At 45.2% G+C, this 16,416-nt stretch overlaps 1 protein-coding gene across 1 annotated transcript in view; it reads right to left on the bottom strand.

Annotated features, from left to right (window-relative positions):
* The window catches only part of RAPGEFL1 (Rap guanine nucleotide exchange factor like 1), a 68,192-nt gene extending 61,632 nt beyond the window's left edge, over window positions 1-6,560 (bottom strand). Inside the window, exon 1 of the mRNA XM_077917290.1 lies at window positions 6,255-6,560. The gene's annotated coding sequence lies outside the window, so the exon portion shown is untranslated. The remainder of the gene's footprint in view (window positions 1-6,254) is intronic.
* Between the last annotated feature and the right edge of the window lie 9,856 nt (window positions 6,561-16,416).

Here is a 16,416-nt window from a genome sequence, read left to right as displayed (position 1 = left end):
GACACAGGTCAGCAATAAAAGCAGCAGACCTCTGTTGTTGGTGAAGTTAACGCTTTATTCAAGGAAACATACAACTCAGCCTAGTGATATCAGCAACCCTTCCCAGTAGGCCTTGCCCCTATGGAGCAGTTGCCAGGACTAATCCCTGACCTCCATCCTCTCTAAGGCTCCTCCTCTCCCGGATGTTTCCCAAGCAGTTTCAAACCGTGTCTGCGCACCTCTGGCCTCTGTTACACTAGTCTCATTACTCTGCAAGTTATTGGAGATCAGGCAGGAGGAGAGCCTGTCGCAGCAGGAGACTCCCTGGATTATTCAACAGCATATTGACCCCCCTCATCTGCTTCAGCCTCAGAGTCTGAACTGCTCCCTGTCACTGGCTCTTCTTGCTCACTAAACCCTGCTGCCCCTTCAACATCCAACTCCTCCTCCCAATCTTCTCGCTCTGACCTCTCCTCAGCGTCCCACCACCAACCCCCTTCCTCCTCTGGGTTTTCCCTTGCGGGTTCCCCATCTTGTGCCTCCCACCACTCCTCTTCATCCAGCCAGCTCCTGACACCTAGGTTTATCCCTGTTATTCCCAATTTCCATCTACAGCAGTAGTAGTAAACATAATATCCTCCAAATATTGTTGGGCTACAACTTTCTTCTTTGGAGGAAGGGTTGGACAGAAATTAAAAAATTAACAATTCATTCCTGACTTTTGGCTATGCTGGCTACGTCTGATGGGAGTTGGAGTTTAACAATATCTGGAGGGCGCCATCTTGGTTACTGAAGAATGGAATTTTGCTGTAGAATGCAATATTTTTATTATATACTGGTGCAATAAGGTACATGAAACTGTAAATACATATGCATTGATGAGAATACTTGGAGACTATATTTTTTACTTATTTTTTAAAAATAAAGAATTAAATAAGTTAGAATTTAGTGAAAAGAATCAGATGTTGTAAATATCTTCCCACTTGTCACTACAGCTGTTTGTTAATGCAACATGTCTTTTTATTCTCTTTCTCTCTCTTCACATGCTGTGACTTAGAACTCTAATTTGTAGTATTATGACTGCAAAATACTGTACTTACATGCTTAATAAATACTACCAATAATAATAATAATAATAATAATAATAATAATAATAATAATTTCTCTAAACACTCGAAACGTGCTGGAAATAAACAAAGCTCATTTTAAACTCTAGATCACAGTAAATGCATGCTAATTTACTTGAATTGCTGCACCCACCTCATCAGATCACCCAAAATAGCTCTTCTTATGAAAAGCTTTGTTCAGATGGATTATTCTATTTTTATTTATCTATTTTGAGTGTGGGTGGGTAGGTTGGTGGGTGCAGAAATGTCCTGCCTTCTGACCCCAGATGAGTCAGGGGCCAACTATTGTACCCAAAGGAAACACACCATTCACCTACTACAAGGGTAGACAACACAGCACCCACCAGACACTGAACGGCAACTCCATCATCCCTGCCCATTGGTCACACTGGCTGGGGCTGATGGAAACTAAAGTCCAGAAATATCTGGAGAGCACTGCACTGGCTATTCCTGCTCTAGTGTTTCCCAGACTGAGCCTTGACACTGGAAAAAGGTTTTGAGGCTGAGCCTCTCTCTATGCCATGATAACAAAACGAGTGTGGCCCTTTTTGTGGTCAGATGCTATTAAGACACAGGGATGGGACGGTGCTTGAGGAATCTGCAGTCTCAGTTGCTGTCTATCAAGAGGCAGTGTTTAGGCAGGAGTGATTTCTCAGGGGCGTGCAGAGCAACAGGGTTTACATCAGTTAATTTAAGACTGTCCATAGCCCAAGCATTGGCCGCCTGCCTCATAAAATCTCCCTCTGCATGGCTGAGCAGGAGAAAGCATCCATGCAGATGAAAAGAGCTGCCAGTGGAGAGAGGAAGGGAGGCAGGGAGAGGGAGAGGCAGGAATGGTGTCACACACACACAAAAACACAGGTGACTGACAAGCAAATGGCCTTGAATTACCAGTGTGCACGAGTGCGTGCACACACACACACACACACACACACACACACACACACAGGAGACGGCTGGAACAGGACTCCTGGGTAAGATTCTCTAGGAGAAGAGAGAGTTCAATTGTTATAAATTGAATGACAAAGCTACCTCTAGCTGAGCAGAAATTTGAACCAAGCACCAATATTCCATCTTGGGCAATGTATCTACTACATGTCATAGCAGCCTCCAGCAGAGTCTTGTGTGAGACACTAAGGGTCTTAAGTGTGGCTGCCAGATTATTCAGTCCGAGTAGCCAAAAAGCAAGTGCACAGGGCAATTGTGGTATCACGGCTAGCAGAGGTGAAGCAGATAGGTCAGGAAAGGATCTAGCCTCCAATGCTCAAGAAGAAGTTGAACTTTACTGCACTTCACATCCTTTCACTTCTAAACTCCCTATAACTCATCTCCTGACCCTCATTTTTTTAATTATTATTTGCTTCCACAAGCTGCCCGGAGAGAAAAGTACCTCTGAACATGGGCAGAGTGACCTACTATACCTAAGAACACAACTCCCCAGTGTGGCAGGCCTCAAATTTGCCTAGGGTCAAAAGGACAGGGAATTTCAAACCTATCACCACCACCACCCCTCTCTGTTTTAAAAATTAAATACTGAGCAAAGAACAAGCCTCCCTTTTTCCTCAGTTCTGGGAGGCAGAGAGTTAAAAGCCCCCACTCCTCCAGATCCGCCTCATGGGTGTCTGACAGCAGGTGACCTTCCCTTGAACAGCTGAGCTTCAGTCTGCAGCTCCAGAATCCTACAAGCCAGCAAATTAGGGACAAAGCAAAAGGCGAGACTCATAAATAACATCTCGCTTCTCTTTTAAGACATTGGTTTTAGTCCCCTTTTATTATTATTTTTTTGCATGCCTGCTGTACATTAAACCCTGTTGCTTTTAAGCATCATTTTTTGGACATAGAAAATGAGCTTTCCTCGAGGCTTTCGTTTAATGAATAGCTAGAAATGCTTCTGCCACGGGCATTAATAGCAAGATGATGTTTGGTCAATAACTTCTGAGTGTTTGTGGCCACTTGTCCCATCCCACCTGTTCTGCTGGCTGGTGGAAGGATGCTTAGAGAAGCAGTGTGGCAGAATTTAGTCACCGGAAGGGATGTTTGCTGAGGATTGTAGGCAATCCTGAATTATTATTGGGGCGGGGGGAGGCTCCAAGCATATACTGTTCGCTTTTGAGCAGCTGGTGCTGTTTCAGTTGTGTAGGTGCTAACACACTTAGCTGCTCTCTCATACTCAGTTTGAAAATGTGTAAACTGATATTACCGTATTCTCCTCACAAGGAAACTGAACATGTAGAACAACAGGAACAACCCTGCCCTTTTCCCCAATAAAAGGAAATCCGCCAGATGGGCGGGGTATAAATAATAAATTATTATAAAAGCTTTATAATATTTGGGCACCGATAAACAACACAAACATTCATTTAATGTATAGTATTTTCTGAATAATTTTGGACCATAGAAATCTACCTTTTACTAAATTATACCAGTGCTGGATTAAATCCTGTGGAGGCCCTAGGCAGTTGAAATCTCGCAAATTATCTCTTAATACATTTTTTTTATTTGATCTTTCATATATAAGGCTTGGGACCTGCATGCAAAGCAGATGCTCTGCCATTGAACCCGGGCCCTTCCCTGGGGTATTTCAAGGTACTGCTACTTTGACTTTGCGTTGAAACTACTCCCCTTCTGCTTCACTGAAAGCAGTATAAAAATATGAGGTGAGGAAACCTCTTTTGTCCTTTTTTTTCTTGGAGGGGGAGGGAAGGGGAATATAACAAGCATGTAAACTTGATAAAACCCTTCACGGATTTAAGCGTGTTGTGAAAACGCAGATAGGAACTGCCTCTTCTGGCTTTTTGCTCAGTTATGTCCGCTGGAGCTTCATTTTGAACAAGTGGAAGGGCTGAGGGGTTGAGAGGAATCCTCTCTGAGGTGGGAACAGAATGTGCGTTGACATGTAGAGATGGAGGATGGGGCCTACATCAGCTCCTGCCGCCTTTATGTGTGTTGCCATGTTAAAGCCGGTTGCCTGGCAACCGGTTCTCAGGGTAAAATTTGGGAAGTGACTGCGGGAAGAAAACAAGATCTTGCCATTGCTCTTGCTTCACTCAATTGTGTTTAAAAAGAAAAAGAAAAAGAAAACTCCCATCTTGCATTCACTGGCGTGGGTCGCCACTGCTGCAAATGAAAATTTAGACTTCGGGAAGCATATAGTTTTAAATGTTGTCCCCTGGGGCAGCGGAGAATCAGCTCGAGACGCTGTCACCCACACCACCCTGCTTCACCCACTTATTGGAAGTGTATGTGGGGGCAAGCAGGGGAGAGAGTGGGGTCACAGGAGTCAGTCACGGCACCCATTTTGGCGGCCTGCTCCATCTCTGCCATTCACTACCTCTTCTGTCTCTCAGATGCCCTGTTTCAAACCACCTCCAAGTAAACCCACAGCCAAACCTGCATTTGGTCTCTGGCACAGCAGAATATGTTTTCACGGTGGTGCAACAGGAACTCCAGTTCCCAAAGAGCAATGTTGCCTTCATCAAGCTAGAACAGGGGAAAACACTACAGGAGCGCAACCAGGCCCAAAATCACCAGCTTAACATATTAGCACAAACAGCAAGGCCCCTGCCCTTTTGGAGCCAGGTTCCACTTCCAGACTTTTTTGGGGGACTGGGCTCTCTCTGGAGGTGTAGGGAGTTGCTAGGCAACACATATAGGCCTCAGCTCACCCACCCAGAATCCCCTTCAAGTTCTAAGATGGAGGCTGAGAACTCCTCTCTGTACCTGCACAGAGGTTCTCTCAGTGCAAATCCAAAAAAGGGGCCCAGAGCTCTTAGTAAGCTCTGACTCAGATTATGCCCTTACAGCAGGGACAGTTATGGATGTACTGTGACAGGTCTGCAAAGAATGCCATGGACTGCAGTTACAGGGGGCTGTTACCAAGACACACCCTTAGTAGGGCAGAAACTAGATGTCACAAGGAAAACACCCAGTTCCCTATCACATGCTTCTCTCCCAGTGCTAATGGTGGAATGAGACACTTAACAAGGGAGAAATGGTGTCAAATGACCAGAATAAAGCAAACTTGGCTGTGTGTTTAGGTGGGGTGGGGGGTTTAGGGGGGGTGGGGGGAGATCTTCAGGTCAGGTGTATGCACAAGACAAAATATACAACAGCATCATATACAACAGCATCCTGTTCTCACTGAGGCCAGTCAGATACCTATTGGAAGCCCACAAGCAACTGGAATTCAGGAGCATTTTGCCTCTGATAGTGAATTAAATATTTTGCAGGCAGAGTAATATTTTAATAATACTTTCAGTCATCAACCCCACACAGACGTGGAAAACGTTTTGAATCTCTAAGTACCCTCTCTGCAAGGCCTGGTTTTGTTTACACACTGGAAAGGGTTAAAGTTCTTCCCAGTACTCAAAAATATATTCTTCATAATAGCACTTATATCATCACATTGAGCATTTCACAATGCTTCCCATATATTATCTTTGTAAACCTAACAATGACCCTATAAAGAAGGGTAGTATTATCCTCTCAGTATTGACAATTTGGTAGCAGGCATTGAGGATGAGATATAATGGCTTGCCTCACGAGTTCATGGCTAATGTGGGATTTGAATCAGAAATCTCCTGGTTCACAGCTCACACACTCTTTAGCTTCAGGACTGACCATGGGCACTGGGAAAAACAGTTTTCGGGGCTAAATGCAGGCTCAGATTAAGCCACACCTAACTGGCCTCCAAAATCTGCCTATCTATTAGGACTATATGAGCCATACACAATTACAGCAGGCCATCCCATGGGCGCCACCCTATAATCTCTTGTCCAGATGGCTTGGCACAAAAAGAGGTGAAACCACATGGCTGGGCAGCAGCAGAAAGTGCTTTGGAGTGGGGAGGACGCCTGGGGGAGCCAGCATCTTGCAGAGCCCTGCTTGCGACAATCTACCTTTTGTTCTCATTGCGCCTCCGCAGCCAAATTCCCTTGGCCTTTTGAGAGCCAGATGGGGCAGCGCTGGGAAGATTGGCTGGGCAGGTCTGTGTTTACTTATTAACAATAATTAACACCTGCAATAGGCTGGATTTGCCTGGATTCGGAATTTGGCCCCATCCGGACCCTTCACTTCCAATAACCAAATAGGCAGGACCTGCGGGTTCAGGAGGCAAAGGAAAACAAGCACATATTAAGGGCAACTCACTTCGTATTTCTAACGCAGCTTCCTCAATAAGCTTCACAGTCTTGCAGAACAGAAGGGAAGATGACGAAGAAACCCATGTGATTTTCCTAATGGGAAGATTCCAAAGAGATGACCGCTTATTGGGATCTCTCAGGAAGGAGCAGAAGCAGTCAATAGTCGTGATATTAACACATTGCGGACCACAGTATCACATGCTACCAAAGGATCTGATTGACAGAGTAGACTGTCCAGTCAACTTTTTGTGTGTACAGCATCAACCAAAGCAATAACCATTCTAGAAAGTGGAGGAGCATGGGCTCAGAAACACCCCCGTTTTGCCCAGGAAGATCCAAATCTGAAAAGCAATAATGTGTGCTAATACCTTTTTAAGGTTGTTGGGTATATGTACAATTATTATTATTATTATTAGTAGTAGTAGTAGTAGTAGTAGTAGTAGTAGTAGTAGTAGAACCCCACCCATCTGGTTTGCCCCAGCCACTCTGGGCAGCTTCCAGTATATATAAAAACACAGTAAAACATTAAACCTTAAAAAGCTTCCCTATACAGAGCTGCCTTCAGATGGCTCCTAAAATATATATAATTACTCTTCTGCTTGACATTTGATGGGAGGGCATTCCACAGGGTGGGTGCCACTACTGAGAAGGCCCTCTGCCTGGTTCCCTGTAGCTTCACTTCTCGCAGTGTGTGAACCACCAGAAGGCCCTTGGTGCTGGAACTGTGTCCCGACTGAACGATGTGGGTGGAGAATGCTGGCAGAAGGATAACAAAAGATAGAGCCAATCTTACCTCTCTTGGGAGCGAATTCCACAAAATGGGAGCAGCCATAGAAAAGGCTCTCTGCTGCATCACCACCAACAACTATGCTTCTCATATTGATGGGACCCAGGCAGGTTTGTATAGGGAGAAGAGCTCTTTCATATATATATGGTTTTATAGGTCATAACCAGCACTTTGAATTGTGCCCCAAATCAGATAAGTACCCAGTGAAGTTGTAACCAACCCCAGTCAGCCATCTGGCAGCAGCACCCTGGACCAACTGAAGCTTCTGAATACTTTTCAAAGGCAGCCCTGTGTAGAGCATGCAACTAAGGTGTGCATCCCTGTGGCCAGATCAGACATCGGAAGGAACAGACACAAGCTAGTTCCGGAGCCATAATTGTGCAAGTGAACTCCAGGCCATCACCAAAACCTGGGCATCCAGGTTCAGGGCAGAATTCAGGAGCACACCCAAACTGAGTCATTAAGGGTAGTGTAATCCCATCCAACAGTGGCTGAAGTCCTATTTTCTCATCCACCTTCCAACTGACCAGAAGCACCTCTGTCTTGTCCTGAACTTGTTCACCCTCATCCAGCCCATTACTACAATCAATCACTGATTTAGAACAGTGGAAGCTTTTTAAGGGTTTTGATGCAAAGGAAAGACAGAGTTGTGCGTCATCAGCATACTGATAGCATTGTATGCCAAAACTCCAGATGACCTCTCCCAGCAGTTCCATGTATGTTTTAAATAGCAAGGGGGACAAGATGGAACCCAAGGGACCCCCTTGGGCACAGGAGTATCCCACAGCACCACCTTCTGAACTTGCTCTTCCAGGGAGGATTGGAGCTGATGTAAAACTGTGCCTCCAAGTCCCATCCTAGACAGGTGGTGCAGAAGGATGCCATGGTATCAAAAGTCACTGAGTGGTCCAGCAGAACGAACAGGGACACACACACTCTGTCCAATTTGCAACATAGATCTTCCACGAAGGCAACCAAAGCAGTCTCCGTTACACACAATATTCTTTGAACGTAATACTGAAGGAACTTTTACAAGGTGCAGTTCCATTCTACTCAATGCTCTGTCTCCGACACTCCAGAAGAAGGAAAGGGAAAGTATATAGGCAAGGGTTGTGGGGCATGAGACTACTAAGACGTAGGAATCTGGTAGGTTTCACATATTTCCTCCCCTGGCAGGACATGTCATGTGCTGGTTGACAGCACACAAGCAGAAACGTAGCAATTTCTTCATTCCCCATCACATTTTCTGCATTAACCAAGGCTGGTCCTGTTGAATTTCTGCCTACCACCCAGTCTTTTAAGAAGAGGAGTTCTGTCTGGAAAATGGTGGCAAATCTATATACAGGAGGAGATGAGAAGATACATTTCTCGAAATAGGTGTTGCAAGAAATGCATAATAAATTTTCCAACTCTGTCTTGACCCCAGTTAGCAACATTAAAGAAAATGGCAATATCTCTCCCCTCTCTGGATTTGGGGGACAGATGGAAGGGAGGGTCTAGGGAGATACTTTACTGTCCTTGACTGTGGTGGTAGGAAAAGGACCAAGTCTTCAAGAAATAAATAACTCTTGTATTCATGCCTGCAGATTGCAAGCAGTTGGGACCTAAGTGACAGCTTGGCAGGCAGATGGTACAAAGGAGGATGGGAAGGGTTCCCAGTCCCGCTCTAGTCTAGTGGGAACCAGATTTGTAAGAACCTCCCTCTCTGTCTTGTACCCAAGAGAAGAGAAATATTACACTTACACATAGCTATCGATCTCACTCTGTGTGTGGCAGGGAAAAGGAGTCAAGCCTCGGTGCTTGGGCAGAAGACGAAACTGGCCTGGCTGACCCTATAAATGCCCCTCAACCCCAATATAAAAACAACAACATGCATTTTGAAGTGCAATCACACTCTTCATTTAGGGACAATAGTATCCAGTGATAATAAAACCCCAGTACAGAAATAACCCCTAAAAACCAACAACTATATGAAAAACCACACAATCTACATAATTGTTAAATATTAACTCTTTCTGTTGTCATGACATTTAATTTGTGCAGATCTTTCCAATTCTTTAAAAATTATTTTTACTGTTACAACATTACAGTGATGCATTCAAGGTCACCATTATTCCCGCTTTATAAGTGAAGAGGGTGACTTGACGAAGGCCACACAATGACCCGTGCCTAAGCGTGAGAATGTGAACTTCCAGAGAGATTGCGACTGCTGCCCTCCTCCTGCTGCTGTGCCACGATCAGCTAAGCCACGAGTCATCTGAACCTGGGCTCATGGTTTGTCTCGCTTTCGACAAACCACAAGCTGTAACCATGGTTTCTTCGGTTTACAAACGTCACTTTCTACTCAGTATCAGAAACTAAAGGAAGGATGTTCCCATGGATCAAAGTTGGAATTTATCCTCCCCTAAATTGCTAGTTAGTAGGCCGACTTCTTGGGGTGCCCCAGATCAAATACTTCTGGAAATTGACATCCAGTGTTTAATTGTCCCTTGTGTGATTCTAAGGATCAGGTCCTTCTGGAAGTCACTACCTCCAAGGTTGAATCATTGCATCTTATCCAGTGTTAAGAGTTGTTTGGTGGTGACAGAAGAACAGCTTTAACTGCACATGCTCAGACACATTGTGTTACTGTTTCACAAGTTGTTGGCTCAGACCTTAAGCCTTTTAGATATCTCGGCTTCAGAGGGCCCCAGGTAACAGAAAATTAATATAAACCCATTGTCCTTTCCCCTGATAGAGGAGGCAATTCCAAAACCCCACTTATTTGTAAATATCTATCAAACCCTAAGATTGCAGTAACATTTTTTTAGCTCTTGTGAAATATCTACCTTGCAAGACGGATTTAGGCCCACTGGATACATAATACTTGACCACAGTTAAATGTAATGTCTAAAAACTCTAAACCATGGTTAAGGATTTATTGCAAACTAGGAGGTGAGCGCATGCTTTGTGTGTGTGCAATTACAGCTTGCATCAACCACACTTAAATATTACTTTTGTACAAAGCAAACCCTGGTGGTGAAAGCAATTGCCTAGACCCCTCCCCAGCCTATCAGCTTGTACAATGACAAGCAGGGGAGAAGAGGAAGAATTAAAAGGACCCTTTTCAGACCTAGTGCATATTGAATAGACTTACTGAACAAGTACCCTGAGAGTTCTCTTTCCTCTCCCATTTCATTTCTATTTTATTAGAAAGGCATTTTCAGCTCTTCTTCTGCCAGCTCCGGCAGCCGGGTGCCACGTGTGAAACCTTGGCGACGTCGTTGCCAAACAGACCATGCGTGGGAGTGACAAATTACATGGCATTTGGAGAAGAGCAATTCTTCTCCCGACCCCCCCCCCACCACCACCAACACTCAAACACACAGAGTGCCTGTGTGTCTCTGCTTGTGAATGAATATTAACCCATGTCCATACCAGAACCTCATATGCTCCGATTCCCATTTGCCAGGGATCGCCCTGACTTTGTGCTAGATTAGCGTTAGTGTGAATTACTGGAGTCGTCATTAGGTTTGTCAAATACATAGATGTTAAATCTTTCAGCTGCCATGTTGCTTTTGGATGGGGCGGGGGGAGAGAGACAGTGGATGGCAGATCTCTGGGTAATTTCCAGTAGACTAGGAAGGATTTCTGGCTCCTAATTATTTAACTAATGGAAACAACAAAATGACTACCCACAGACCACTCCTGAAATTATGCTGCTCAAGTCAAGAAAGTGGTGTGTGTGTGTGTTGACAGACTGTGAGCTTTGCACAGTTCTGGTCCTCGAACACACATTTATGGGCTCAGCATTGTCTTGGTGTGTGGCGTTTGCACCAGGCTCCAATTGGTGGTTCTCAGGATTCAAAGCCAAAGTACCGGTAGATGCTGCAAGCCTGAAGACTGGCCAATTCTGCTTTAGGGCACCTGCGTGCAAACGTCCACGCACAAATACTATGATATATTACAGTTTGCTATTTTACATACACCATGAGGTTCATGGCAGCAACAAATTATAGGGGTAATTATGCATCCCTAGTAGAACTTTTAAGTAAACAGAAGTGTCTCTGTGCTTTTAAATCACATATTATTGCAGAATAAATGAATATAGCGCACACAGGTGGAGAAGAGCCCGCAGCAGTGTTTAATGGTGAGGGTGAGAGCGCGCACACATGTGCTCAAACAGCAATCCTTAGGTGTGAGAATATGGGTGTTAAAAGTACATATTTGCATCTGTGAAATGCTGGAAGGTATGATAAAATGGGGAGGGGGCTGAGGGAGAGAAGAAAATTATGGGCCTTCTAGGTAGGTGCTAGACTTAAGGAATAAAAGAAGAAAGAGGTACTGAGATTCAAACCTGCGTAAAACGCCAAATGCTATGACAGGGCAACCCTGCCTCCACATCTGGACAAGTGGAGGGTTTCATCAGTTTTCCAGTGTTAGAGGAATGCTACCCTGCATATGCTTAGGGACACTATTACACAGTGTCATAGACTGGCTGGCTGCAGAGGAGTGGTGGGAGGCACTAGCTGGGGACACCCCCCCCCCAAGTGAACCACCAGGGGAAGAAGGCTCAGAGCCAGGGGAGTGGTCAGAGGGAGAAGACTGGGGCAAGGTGGTGTCAGAAGCTGGAGGGGCAACAGGGTTTAGTGAGCAATTAGAGTCGGTGGCAGAGTGCAGTTCAGACTCCAGGGCTGGAGAGGAAGGGGTCAAGAGGTGGCTGAAGAATCCAGGGAGCCTTCCCCTCCTGCTGTGGCCCAGTCCCCTCCCCTCTAGTCTCCAAGAGCACGCAGAGAAATGAAAAGAGCAGAATAGAGATTAGTTGTGCACATACAGTTTGAGACTGTGTGGGGAAAACACTGGAGAGGAGGGGTGGGAAGGCAGGGACGCTCAGTCCTTGCAAATGTGTCATGGGCAAGACCTACCGGGAAGGGTTGCTGAGACCACTAGACCTGAGCTGTGTTTTGATTTACTTGAAAAAGGCGTTAACGTCACTGGCATCAGTGACTTACTACTTTAGTGCTGAACCGCATCTCACTCCAACCCTGACAATGTACTGCAGCTCAAGCTCAGCCCTGATCAGCATAGGCGTCCTATTGTTGATGGACTCCTATTCCCCAGCTACTGGCCATGCTGGCTGGGGCTGATGTGAAATGGAACCCACCAACATGTGGGCAGCCAAAAGCCTCCAGCTCCTGCACTAGATGAATCTCCTATGAGCTTCCATAAGAATCAGAGTGAATAGGAAGGGGACACTAGAGTCATGGTGAAGTTTGGCAAAGCCCTGATGAGTTTCATGCCCTGGCAGAATAGACTTGGAAGCTCTGCCTTACAGCCAGGCTGAAGGGCAGCTGCCCTACAAAAATCTCACAAGGGTAGGCTTCATGTGTTGTCAGGACTGGGTAAGGAATACTGTAAAAAATAATAATATAAAAAAGCTATGTCTTAGGCAAGGAACCAACCCAGCTTTGGCGGCTGTGTCTAAGCCACTTGCCAGGCTAGGAGGAAATGCCAGTGTGGTAACCAGGCTGCTGTTCTGAGGTCCGTTTGGTGCACAGCTGCCAAGAGTTAAAAGGTGGGGAGGCGTTTAAGCATAGAGATTTGGGCAAGCATCACAAGGCAGCGAGGGAAGAGGCAACACCCACGTCTCTCCCTCTGAATCCATTGCACGTGGCGCAGGGACACTTTGAATGCGTCGTGCAGAGCAGCCTCAGAAACTCCCAAAGGTGCAATTGTTTCTTAGCCAAATAGCAAGTTATCTTTCCCTATGAGCAGCAAGAGGTGCTTGGACAGGGTAAACTTATTATGTGGCTCTAACTAGGTCAATCAGGATTCCTAGTGCCCCTGCCCAGACTTCAGTAACTGCATTTATTCCTTGCCCTCATGGTGGAGCCAGGTTGTATAGGGATCCCCCCCCCCCCATTTTGTAGGGTGCAGACTGCAGCATTAATATTGGCCATATATCATGAAATAAATATCTAAACAGATGGATTCATGAACTCCACCCTAAATGAAAAGGGGACATTTGCACCACGTGTAATTTTCAGGGCGATTCTTTTTAAAAGAGGCCCTGTGGAACATGTGTACTCTGTATCCATGGGGTCTCTTTTAAAGGACTCACCCTGTATATACTACTCTTCAAAGACAATATTAGGTCTGCTCGACAAATTGGCAACTGAGGTGGAAGGACGGGCTTTGTGCAGGCATGGCCCTCTAGATAGTGCTGGCCTGCATCTCCCACCATCCCTCAACATTGTAAGGCTGGGGCTGATGAGGGTTGGGTGTCCCACAACATCTGGAGAATTCCCCATCCTGGCATTAGAAAACCTGTATAGGAGGGGAGATTAACCTTTGTATACCAGAGACCTAATCATGATTTGTGCACCTGGCTCTCAGGTTTTGAAGGACCACACGCTAACAGGCCCATAAACACAAAAGGATTTTGTGTGAATTATACTGCTCCCTGCTGGCTTGGTTACTTAGTGCAAAATGGCTTGGTGGCTTAATATAGTGTGCATATTCACTACATCTCTTAGCACGTGGATGGACCACGTCAATAGACTGTAATGTCCCAATTCGACTGTTTTATTTATTTTGGGAGGTGGATGAGCAGAGGTTTTTGAGAGCACAGAGTAGAGCACTGGACTTACTGTGAAGTTCCTTTTCTCCAGTGAATGGAGAGTGTCTTCCTCCAATGGGGTGCTGCTCCCACTCGTTCCAACAGACAGGGCTGTGTAAATTGGACTTGACTTCAACCATCCTGTGGGGCACAGAGCCATCCCCAGTTTTGGGATGTAACACAGAAACAAGCAATGACCTTGGAAATCCTCAAACTCTTCCCGCTAGCAACCTTGAACAGCAGAAGTAACAGGCAAGAGGCAAGACAGAGAACAGGTTCCCAGATCCGAATAGCATAGGTCTGTGAGAGCTGGAGACACCCCCTTGCCTCAAGTCTTCCCAGTAGCAATAAATGAAACCTTCAGGTTAAGCAGGGTACTCATCTATCTGCTGTAAAAAAGGAACTTAGAATGCTGGACTTACATTTCCCTACAGTGGAGGAGGATATCCTCATATGGTATGTTTCAAACCTGTATCCATCCTTCTTTGAAACTATCTCCCAAGGTGAGCTACACGACTGAAGCACTAAAGGCAGCTTTAGAAGAAGCAAAGACACTCAGCTCATTCGCAATGCGTAACACCAATGCTGATGGCTTCCCTGCAACTGTCTAGTAGTGGATTATTGCTACTGAACGCAGCTGAGGTAGCAGCGCTCCTGGTGAACTTCCCTATCCCCCCAACACAGCAGAAGCAGGTGCTTCTTAAAACAGATAAATGCAGACTCTGATCCACCTCAGCAGTGTAGATCTAGAAACTTTCTTCCCCACAAAGAGTGTCCTTCTAAAGAGTTGAAAGCACATCTATACTGCTATCTTAGTGGCCTGACTCAGAGGTTGTCAATTTGTTTGGACTAGTGGACATTTTGGTTTTTGAAAAGGCTCAGTGGGTGCCAGTCACACCCCACCGTGGGGTGGGTGCCTTGGCATAATATAGAGTACAGTCATAGCTGTTTCCTTCCACACCTATTCCAGACACCCTAAATTGTGCTGTGGGAAGCCACCTCTGTCCTGCTGGTTCTGATTGTGGAGATCACACAATATTGTTTATTAAGGAAATATGGACTCTCGAGGGAGGAAATGGTCTGTAATTTTACTAGCATCAAAATAAAACCTTAACTGGTGAATTGTATCCCATAATTATGAATTTGGGCAAGAAACAAGGCACATCAGTGAGAAAGTGGACAAGAGTTGACCATGTTACAGATACTAAAAATTAAAAGACATTTCAACAATAATTTCAATATATCTATTTTTAATGGTTGACATCTGTTTCATGCCTGTCAGAAGGTCATGCCACTGCTTCAGTTTTGCAAGATCCTATAAATGTGCTAGGTGTTTTTTGGATGAAGTTTTCAGCTGGAGGCAGAAGCTAGACTACCTTTCTGGAGATCATGCTGTCAAGGAGGACAGTGTGAGGGACCCCTCTTATTATTTTGAACTATTCCAGAAGTAAACCCCATTCCCACATTCTTCCTCCTAATCCCCAGCCCCCCTCTTATCCCTATCACTCCTAATCGTGTATCTCCCTTCCTTTCATGATGCTTCTAGCTCACAACCATAAAGTACAGCACACAAGGAAGAACAACCATTTATGCACTCAGCAGGTAGAGATAAGTTTGCATAAAGCTTCTTAGCTTATTTTTTTTCCTGCAGTACTGTCAGGATAGATATAAAATTTGCCACCCAAGGGTTGACAAAATGTGCATATATTGATAAATAATGTAAGGCATGTGCATGCTTAAGAAAAATATCAACTATGTAGTCGAGTTGTGCATGTTGTAGCAAATGAATGTGAGTTAAGGGTTGCTTTATTAAACAGTGGAATTCTACATACATTTACCCAAAAGTAAGTCTATCTTCAGTGGGGCTTACGCTCAAGAAACAGATTGCATCCTTGGACGTCTTACAGTATATAATGGCTTCTATTTAGCTCTGAGTTAAATATGTACTTTTCTAAGTATCATATATGCAATCTGAGGTGGGGAAGAGGCAGCATGAACTTCACAGGCCATAACCTGGTTTCCATAATTAAGAGACAATTTGCATAGTATGGAAATTAGATTGCCTTGATCCCTACCTGGCAGGGGAGAAGGGGATGGTAGTGGGGCTGCACCTAAGGAAAGCCAGGTATCTGTTGTACCATCCTGGGGTCTGATGCTACTTGACCTCCACTTACCTCTTCCTTGCCTGGATGCTCCATAACCCCCAGACAAGGTGGCTGTGTGTCTGTCTGCTTGTGATGACAGCCCTGCTCTGCTGAGGCACACCATCCTTCAGGCATCTCTCCCTGGGCTTGGCCTTGAGACAGCTGCACTGCTGAAAAACTTTGTTCCCTGGGCTCTAGTTCCCATGTAAGTTCCTGCTTGCCCCTTTTGGAGGGTTCCTGTAAAAGGTCTACTGAGAATGCCAGGATGGAAAACGTAATAGCGGCAGTAGTTTGTGGTCTGTTTAAACGGACTCAGCAACTTTTTTAAAACCACCTTTCTTTCCACCCTACCTCTCCAAATGGGAAATGAAGGAGGAAGAGAACAGAAATAGAAAATTTTAAAACTTCAAAGGGGCTCTCCCTTGGAGCTAGGCTGGGCTAGAACTAGAAAAGGCTCTCACGTGCTAGCAGCTATTAAGTCTGATTTCCATGGGGTGAGTGGAAGCAGCAACCCTTTCAAAGATATCCCATCCCCTCCACTGTAATTACTGTGTTCCTAAATGCTGAACACTCCATTTTTTTATACAAGACAGCATGGATCTCTCCTTAAGCTTTAGAGAATAGTGTGCAGATAGGCAAG

This window comes from Podarcis muralis, chromosome 13 (genome assembly GCF_964188315.1).
Source record: "Podarcis muralis chromosome 13, rPodMur119.hap1.1, whole genome shotgun sequence".
Lineage (NCBI taxonomy): Eukaryota > Metazoa > Chordata > Lepidosauria > Squamata > Lacertidae > Podarcis > Podarcis muralis.
Note: the sequence above shows the minus strand (reverse complement) of the source record. Positions and strands in the feature narration are given on the sequence as shown.